This window comes from Papio anubis, chromosome 7 (genome assembly GCF_008728515.1).
Source record: "Papio anubis isolate 15944 chromosome 7, Panubis1.0, whole genome shotgun sequence".
In the NCBI taxonomy this organism is placed as follows: domain Eukaryota; kingdom Metazoa; phylum Chordata; class Mammalia; order Primates; family Cercopithecidae; genus Papio; species Papio anubis.
The window spans coordinates 152,460,833-152,470,079 of NC_044982.1; the positions used below are offsets into that span (position 1 = coordinate 152,460,833).

At 44.5% G+C, this 9,247-nt stretch overlaps 1 pseudogene; it reads left to right on the forward strand.

The window, feature by feature from the left end:
- Positions 1-5,178: 5,178 nt before the first annotated feature.
- LOC116275880 lies at positions 5,179-5,863 on the forward strand (annotated as a pseudogene).
- Positions 5,864-9,247: the final 3,384 nt, after the last annotated feature.

Genomic DNA, 9,247 nt, shown 5'->3' on the forward strand with positions numbered 1-9,247 from the left:
CAAAAACACCAGGAACGTATCTTTCTTTTTTAAAACATTAAATCATACGTCCATATGCCCAACACCACACTGAAGAAATGGAACCTTTGGCTGTGTGTGGTGGCTCACGCCTGTAATCCCAGCACTTTGGGAGGCCAAGGTGGGTGGATCACTTGAGGTCAGGAGTTCGAGACCAGCCTGGCCAAGATGCAAAACCCCATCTCCATCAAAAATACAAAAAATTAGCCAGATGTGGTGGTGCATAACTGTAATCCCAGCTACTTGGGAGGCTGGGGCAGGAGAATCGCTTGAACTCGGGAGGCAGAGGTTGCAGTGAGTTGAGATTGCACCACTGCCCTCCAGCCTGGGTGACAAAGGTAAACTCTATCTAAAAAGAAAGAAAAAGAAAAGCTAAGCATGGGCTTAATTTCTCTGAGGTTTAAAGCTGCAAAGAGTTACTCTTCATGAAGTAGGTGGGATCCCAGCTGGACCATGAAATGTGAGTGGGGTTTGGTCAGCTGGTGGAAGTTGAAGGAAAATTATTTATGTAGGTGACAGGTAAACACAATCAGGTATCTAGGAAAGAGAATGAGAGATTCAGAGTGTAGGAGACTAGTTGGAGCTATGACACAAGGAGGGTAGGATTCATGTTGAAGGTTTGTAGGAAATAGTGCTGGCGTAATATCTTGTACTCAAACAGTTCTGCGGATTGGTGACACATCTTTTTTTTTCTTTTTTCTGGTAAGTCAACTATTATGCCTGGATATTCATCTATCTATGTAACTGATTGAGAAACGGGAGTAACAGTAAAGAAACTGTCTTAGAATAAATCTGGTGGCAGCAGAAGAGAATATGAGACACATTGTCCTCACAGAGCTTGAAGAGTGTGACGATGATTTGAGGGCAACGCTGTTGTCTTAGAGTGAAGGGAGGAGAGCCTATGTTGGTTTGGTAGTCATGGGGATGGAAGGAGGAATGAAATGTGAAAGCCCATTGGCGGCAGAATCAAAATGGCTTGGTCTTTGTAGTCCACTATTAAGTGAGGAGGAGGAATTATTGGCTGACTTAGGAAGAAGTGAAAAATGTGAAATATCAACAAAACACAAAGCTTGCTATTTTAGTCAGGGTAAAACTTAAGCACTGTGTGATTCTAGATAGATTATTGAGCAGTTTTGTTCCATGTATTTTATATCCCATATCTTCTAGCTATGACCCTATTTCTTTATTTCTTCACATAGCCAAACATTTTTCAAACTGACAGCTTTATTGTGATACAGTTTTTATGTGATAAGCCTCACCCTTCAAGTGTACAGTTCAGTGGTTTTTAGTATATTCAGAGTTATGCAACCATTACCACTACATAATTTCAGAACATTTTCATCTCCTTAAAAAGAAACCCCGTACCCACCAGTAGTCATGTACCTGTCTCCCCCATCCTTCATCCTGGCAACCTGTGATCTAATTTCTATCTCTGTAGATTTGCCTGTCCTGGACATTTCATATAAATAGAATCATACAAAAGATGGCATTTTGTGACTGACTTTTCTTTACAGTGATTATAAATCAAATGCCTGAAGAGGCTCAGCTTAGGATAGTGTTTGCTGTACAACTTTCACAACTGAACTTTTTTAAAGTTGAAAATATGACTGTGTCTGTATATGTGGCATATTATCTTAGATGACCCTTACTTGGATTATTAAGAATTTTTTCTCCTAGTGTTCTTGAACTGTCTCAATATTCAGCAGGAACCCTTTGGAGACAGAGAGCAGTAAGAATGTGGAACACATATTGACAAAATGAAGGTAATTTAATACAGTAGTAGAGTCGACCACTTTCCGGTGTCGCTGCTGCTGACACTGTGTGTTAAGAAAAGTTTACTGACCTTACTTTTGGTGGAGGTGCTAGAACTACTTCTTTCTTGTGTTTAGATTTCAACAAACCTTTGCATAGGTATTATGTAGTTGTACAGATGTACTTTGTTTTGACCAGAAAATGCAAAAATTTCCTTTCTTCCCACTTTCTGAGACTCTGCAACCTTAAAGGAAGAGTGGGGTACTTTAAAGGAAAAGTGGTGGTAGCTGGGTAATGGGTAACAATGTCTACTGTATACTTCCTTTCCCAAAACAAGTCCCTGTCTACCGTCAGCATATCCAAAATGTGAAGATCAAGTGTGGTGTTAACTCATTAGCTAATAACTAGACTTTGAGTGGTTGTGAAAGCAAAATCTCAGTGAGTGCCTGGATGTTCTAATTCTGTTAAATCAGTGAGTGCACATTCTATACAATACTGTCTTAGCCCAGAGGCAGAATGAAGGAGTGGGAGATAGATTTCTATGTTTCAGAAATGAAATACACAAAGAATAAACATTTTTAATCCCATGATTCTTTACCCGAGTTTGATGTTTTGGAGAGTTTATCTTTCAGATTTTCTTTCCCTTCCATTAAACTTTTACTTTGAAAGGTCCCAGGGTTTTGGGAAAGCAAGTGGGAAAGACACTTCCTTGGATTCTCCAGGATAAGGGAGTGAAGAGGACTTCTTTTCCTCATTTTATTATTGAATAATGTCATGATAACAATTATGAAGGTGAATGGTCTACAGTAGAAGTTTTTAGATGCCTTCTCTGCAAAATAATTTGGTTTAGTCAACACAAGGATGCCTTTGGTTAGCTGGAATGGAAGATGTGCAGGCTGGAGTGCTCTTGGCAGGTTTTCTGGGGGGAAATACAGCATTTGGAAGGGTGGGAAGCAGAAGGAATCTCAGGCAAGGGAAATGTGTGGGCAGAGCCCCAGAGGACAGAACAGGTTGTGGTGGACTTGGTGTCCACATAGACCTAATTAGTGGTCTTAGCTTTTGTGTTTTCAAAATTACCACAGTTTGTGTTCTAAAACTGTCATTCCCTTGATTGTAATTTAGGCATGCTATCTGTGTATTTTGAAGTTTAAAGTAACAGCAAAGGAAAGTTCAGAAACACGGTTTGAGAAAGAGTTAAAAGGTTAAAACGTCTTGATATAAATACTTTTCTAATGGGAGATTTGGTACACCCCCAGAAGTTGACTTTGGTTCAGAGAATAGTCCTCAGATCTAGAAAGGACTTGAGGAGTCCCAGAGAGGAGCTACATGGTCTGAACCCTTTGATTCTCACGACAGAATGGATAAAAACAATTCCAACCATGAAGCAATGAGGATGTCCATATTTTGGATCGGTAAGCAATAAAAGCATTGTCAGAGGAAAAACCTTGGCCATCACAGGATGGGAGAGAAAGTTGCAGTTGTAAAGAATACTCAAATGCCATTTAAGGAAACAGGTTCTTCTGCCCCTATTCTTTGGAATATTTAGGGTTAAGTTCTTAGTTTTTGACATCATAAAAATGTCAAAGTATCCTGTTCTAAGAGTCATTTCAAACAATTGACTAGAATTTCAGAGCAATTACATGAGAGTAATACCATTAGAATTTTTAATTCACACTCACAGACTATCCCCAACAAGGTATGTTCATGCTTTCATGCTCTCTCTCTTACTTTTTAATGTGCTTGCTTTCTAGTGAAATGGCACGTAGAAATTGTTTAAGCAGGAATAATTCTTGAGATTATTTTGTATGTTTTCTTTTTTCTCTTTAAGGTATATATTGGGTAGAAGTGCATTATGTATGGAACTTCTCACGAAACAGGTGATTTTCTTATGATACTCAGTTTTCACCCTCAATAGAGTGTTTTGATTATGTAAGCTAGATTTAAGCTAGATTCTCTTAAAGAAATTTTAGTGTGTGTTCTTTTTTCATACCCTCTACTTTCAAGAATGAAAGGTCAACCAGTAAAATGAGATTAATGGTGCTGAATCTATGCTAGGATCGGGTATTAAGAGTACCTTATTTATGTTCTAACTTGCTCAAGTGGTTGAGCACTTAGAACGCCAGTTTGTTGGCTTTTGTGAGATTCTGGAAATGGTCCACTTACTTTTGCCCTTTGTCTCCAGACATTTTAACACTGGGATCTGTTGCTGCTGAGGTACATGCCATTTTTTGTTAGGCTCTTCTAAATGGGAATCAGGAATATGCTGTGTTCCAGAGACATTTTGTTCTTCCTGTAGGGCTGGAAGCAGTGCCTCACTAATAGAACCTGGGTCATCAGTAAAGAATGCCAATTGACCTAAAGGCAAAGCCAGAGTGCACCTTGAGCAAAGAGCGTACTTTTTTATTAAGAATTTTATATAAACCATAAGATATATTTTATATTACTTTGTTACTTTTCTTATCTTTTAATTTTTTGAGATAAATTCATTTCTAGTTTCATTTGGTTTGTTTCCTTCTTGTTACAAAGATGATCTGTAGAAAATATAGAAGTAGATCAAGGTGGCTCAAGCCTGTAATCCCAGCACTTTGGGAGGCTGAGACGGGCAGATCACAAAGTCAGAGGCACAAAAAGCTTTGTGTTTCTACAGATATTAGACTTCGTTTATTGTTTAAGAAAAAAAAAATCGTAACAAGAACATAAGAGAATAAAGCAAATGTTTTTCCAAAAAAGAGAAATCATTGTGATTATCTTATCTGATTGGAATGTTGGATAATATAGTCTGCTTCATTAACCATCAAGCATGCTATAGATTTTCCATTTTTATAGGCTCTGTATCTCAGTTAAGGTAATACTGGTAATTTTTGTACTGTATTTGAAGGTGAAAATACAGACCAAAATCAAAGACCTTGCATAGAAGCTGGATAATGAAGACAGCTCTGGAGGAACACACATACACACAGACACACACATATATAAAGTATACACATTTGTTTTAAAAAAGTTTTAAAGCTTTTAAAACAAAAGCCGCCCTTCCTGCCCCTCCTAGATTACGGCCCCTTCCTCCTCCCTCAGAGTGGGTGGGACAGTGGTTGCATGTGGCAGCCTTTGTGAGCCACAGGTCCCTCTGGACACATTGTTGCCTGCTGCCTGGCCACTTCAATCTCCTCTTTTCATCTTCTGACCAATGGGCTGGAGCATTAAGGCCACTTCCTTCTTTTACTTCCCACTGGAGCCCTGGTTACGCCTCCTCTGGTTCAGTCGCTCAGCTGCCTGGTAGGTGACTGGAGGCGTTGATCAGTGCTCGCTGGGATTTTGCTGACGTGGCCCCAATCAAGCTTCCCTTCCCACCCTACGATGGCAGAAGAAACTCGACAGAGTAAACTGGCCTTAGCCAAGAGAAAGGTAAAAATGCACCAGGTCATAGCCCCCCAACCCAGCCACAGATCCCCTCTGACGACAAGACCACTACCAGAGTCCATATCACTCCTGAGGCACACCAAACTGGGCCCCCCAACCCCGGCACCTCTGGGCTCCCCCCACCAAAGTCTTGTCAATCAGCCCTGCCCCTTCAGCAAGAAGCCCAGTCCCTGCCCTCACCAATCACCCCACGGTGACTTTGGGTGTGTGACTACTGGGGCTTCCCACTCCATCACTGGGCTCTCACCTCCTGCCTACCCAAACTTGACCTCCCTGGGTTCTTTGGGCTCACGTTAACAAGCACCTGGATCCCCCAGCCCTAGGCCCCACCCTCGCCAGTTGTCCATGGGTGACTTTGGGCTGGTGATTCCTGGGGCTCCCTACTGTAGACTCTGTCCTCCCCTCCTGCTGCCTCAAGGTCAAACTCCCTGGGCTCTTTGTGCTGGTGTCTGCAAGGACCTGGGTCCCAACCCTGTGTTTCCCTCCCCCATAGTGGAGTGGGACTCGGACATTGCGCTGATGTGCCCCCACCCCCAACCAGGAGGAGTGGAATGTAGTGATGTCACAATCCGCCTACTAACTGTCATTACTGGAAGACCAGCCTTTGATCTTATGACCCAGTCCCCTAAGTGTTGTCACCCCATTTCTTGTTCCTCTGGTCACAGCACAAATTTGCAGCTGGAAGGGGGAAATTCTATGTATCATGATTCAGAAGCAGGATTTCTGTGCCGCCTCACCCCCTTAACATAGACATTGACAGGGGTGGGAAAGCCCACACTTCCCCCAAGGAGCTCCAAAACGCTGACAGGTTCTAAAAGAGAAGGAGGTAAATGGGTTTGGCTCTTGGTTTTCTCCCAAGGCTTCTACTTTCCAGAGAGATTTTAACATTTTTTCCAGCTCCCTCCACCTCATATTCTAATTCTCCATGGTCTTGTATCCTCAGACTGCCTTCAGTCATGGTCTCTGTGCCAGAGATTCTGCTCATCTTCTGTGGAATAGGGAAACTGAACTTGACAGCCTGAATTTTCCCAGATTCCCACCCGGGAACCTCTGAGTGCCACGGATGCCATGGGTCTCTCTGGAATGTTCTCAGCCTCTTGAATTTCGAATCTGCGAAAGAAAAACATTAATGTACTTAGGGATTATCACATAGTATTTCCCGAGAGGTACCAGACTTTCCTGAAAATGAGCTTTGAGTTGTCCCTTCTTCTGGATAATCTGCAGACTAACAGAAAGGCTGCCTCTGGCCAGAGGACACAGTGATATAAAAGTTTGAGAGGCCTGGTGCACTTCAGGATAATGACGGAGACGCATGACTCTAAACCATGCAGTTCCTGCCTACCTAATGTTTACTTTTCTACCTCTTCCTCTGGTTTTGGTCCTTGGCAGCTGCTGACTCTTGGCAAAACCCCAGAGCTTGGAGTCAGAAGACTGAGTTTCAAAGTTCCAGTATCACCTTTTTATTTTTCTTTTTTTCCTAGCCATTATATCAATCCCTCTCAGTCACTAAATGATGGTGACAACACCTTGTACAGTTGTTGGCATCATTAAATCAGATGGTGTATAAGAGCATTTTGTTAAAACTGTAAGATGGGATGTGGCTGTAGGGGCTGATAGTTCTCATGAGGATTACTGCTCTTCTTTCCCACAGTTAAAAGAATATTGGCAGAGAAACAGCCCTGGTGGTCCAGCAGGAGTGAAGAAGAACAGGAAAACAAATGGCAGTGTCCCTGAGACAGCCACTTCTGCTAGTTGCCACTCACCTGAGGATGTGAGTCTTGGCTGACCAGGCTCCTGGGGACAGGGGGCCTAAGGGGCAGTAGAGGGTAATTGTTAAGATTGTGGATAGACTGTTGGGTACTGGTTAAGAATTCTGGGTTTGAATCCTGCCTCTCTGTCTGCTAGGGATATAATTTAGGGCAAGTTGCTTGAGCTCTTTGGGCCTCTCTTTGCACATCTGTATAATACAGGCGGTATTATTGTTTGACTTTCATTTGTAAGGTTTAAATGAGATTTGTTACTGTTTTATGTTAATCCCTACTACATGGCCTACTGTAAACACCCGGGACACCAGGATATGGTCATTGCTGTTTGATTTGCCTCATCCCCAGTCTCAAGGGGAAGCCAGGACAATGAGAACAGCCACTTGCCATCAGGAGTCACTGAAAGGGCCCCAGGGTGGGATGGTGGGGAGATAAGAACCATGAGAGAAGTTGGCACAAAGGAGTTACAGGAGGAATGGTCTAAGATAGGCAGAAAAGAAAGTTGTGCCAGTTGGATGGGCAGAAGGGAGCCTGCAGGGCTTTACACTGAGAGGGACAGGAACATCTCCATGTGCACTCTCATCTCTTTTGTAGTCAGCAATCGGTATCACTGAAAATTCCTGCATGCCACTGCAACCCCGCGATCTGGAGGCAAGAGGCTCTGGGGCAGGGCAGTGACCCTGCAGGCCAATCCTCCGTAATCCCTCCTCCTCCCACAGACTGGGGTGCCCCTCTCTGCCAGCTGAGACAGCCCAGCACACAGGCCCCCAGCCCCATGATTGCCTCTCTGTACCTCTCCTGACTCCTCCTCCAGCCTCCCTCTGCATGCCTCAGAGCCCGTCCCAAGAACTAGCAGCTGCCCCACCTGAGTAGTCCACAAAATCAAATAACCAGAACACCATCAAACTTTGGTAAGTGAGTCCAGCAGTCCCCATCCAGGCTGACTATCCTGGGCTCCAGTTTCCCCTTAACCCTGGTTAAAGGGACGCCTAGCCCTGTGCCATGGGCAAATAGGGAGCCGGGCACCAGACCTCACCAGAGGAACTCCAGAGCACGCATCTCCATGGCTTTCTTGCTGCCCTTTGCCAATCCCCCTCCCTCGCCACACACCCCTGCTCAAGTCCTTGCTACACATGCCCTGGGGTTGTTGCCTCTCGGGGAAGTGCGAGCCTGACTGGTTGTCAGGGGCCCCGTATTTCTGCCGTGACTCAGTCCCTAATTTGCTCTTTGATTCTGGACAAGCCGCCTCTCCTTTCTGGACTCACGTTTCCAGAGGAGGTAGTGAGTATCAAAGGTGTCTGTTAGCTCTGAGGGTCCGAGATTTAAAGGCCACCTAGAATGGAAACCTCAGGGCCAAGGGCTGCTGTCTGTCCTTTTCCGTCCTATATATACTGTGAAGAGCCATACCTGGCCCGTACGTGCTCAGTCAATGTTTATTGAATGAACGCACTTTTCTAAATCACAAGCGGGCAGGAGGGGGGCCTTTCTCCAACTCCATCTCTAGAGGATTGTGTTCCTGTCCTCTCAAGAGATTCCACATTCAGACTTTGAGTTCTGTGGCTGTGGGTGAAAACCAACAAAGACCCAAATCCTCTGTCCTTGGGAGCTTGAGGAGAGTTGACCAGTTTGTGTTCCCGTTGGGTCTGAGAACTTTGCCTTTAAAATCCATTCTGGCCCCACCTACAGCTTCCTGGCCTGGGAATGATAGAGTTAGGGCCACCCTCCATCACCTTAATTTGACTCTCCCCACAGAAACAACAAGAAGAAACAAGTGGAACATCAGCTGGAAGAAGTAACGCGATTTCTTTGTTTTGCTCACAACATGACCATTTGGGTTTGGGGGGCACTCAGGCGTGAGGCCCCAGTCTCATCTCACCCTCCCAGCCTGGGGGAAGGCTCACCCTCAGATTCCACCCCATCCCACAGGGTCCTATTAACCTGGTCCCCGGGCAGGCCTGTCCTGGGGAGCATTGGTGGCATTCTGGGGCATGTCTCTTGCTGTGCCATCTCCGCCTCCCCTGTGGTAAGAGCTCACCTGTCTTCCCTCTTCACCGGAGAAAGAAGGCAAACAATGAGACACAGAAAGCGAAAGGGGAGCTGGAGGTGAGTGGAGGTGTGAAGGTTTCTCCAAGATCCTCGGGGAATGTTTCTTTCCTTCTCTTCCAGCACTTGCTTGGCTTTTTTCTCCTAAAAGGTTCAAATCAGAGATTGAATAGACAGATAAAGAAACCATCTGGGACACTTAGATCACCAAGCGTTCTCTCAGATACTTTGAAGGTGGGAATCTGGGCACCCTG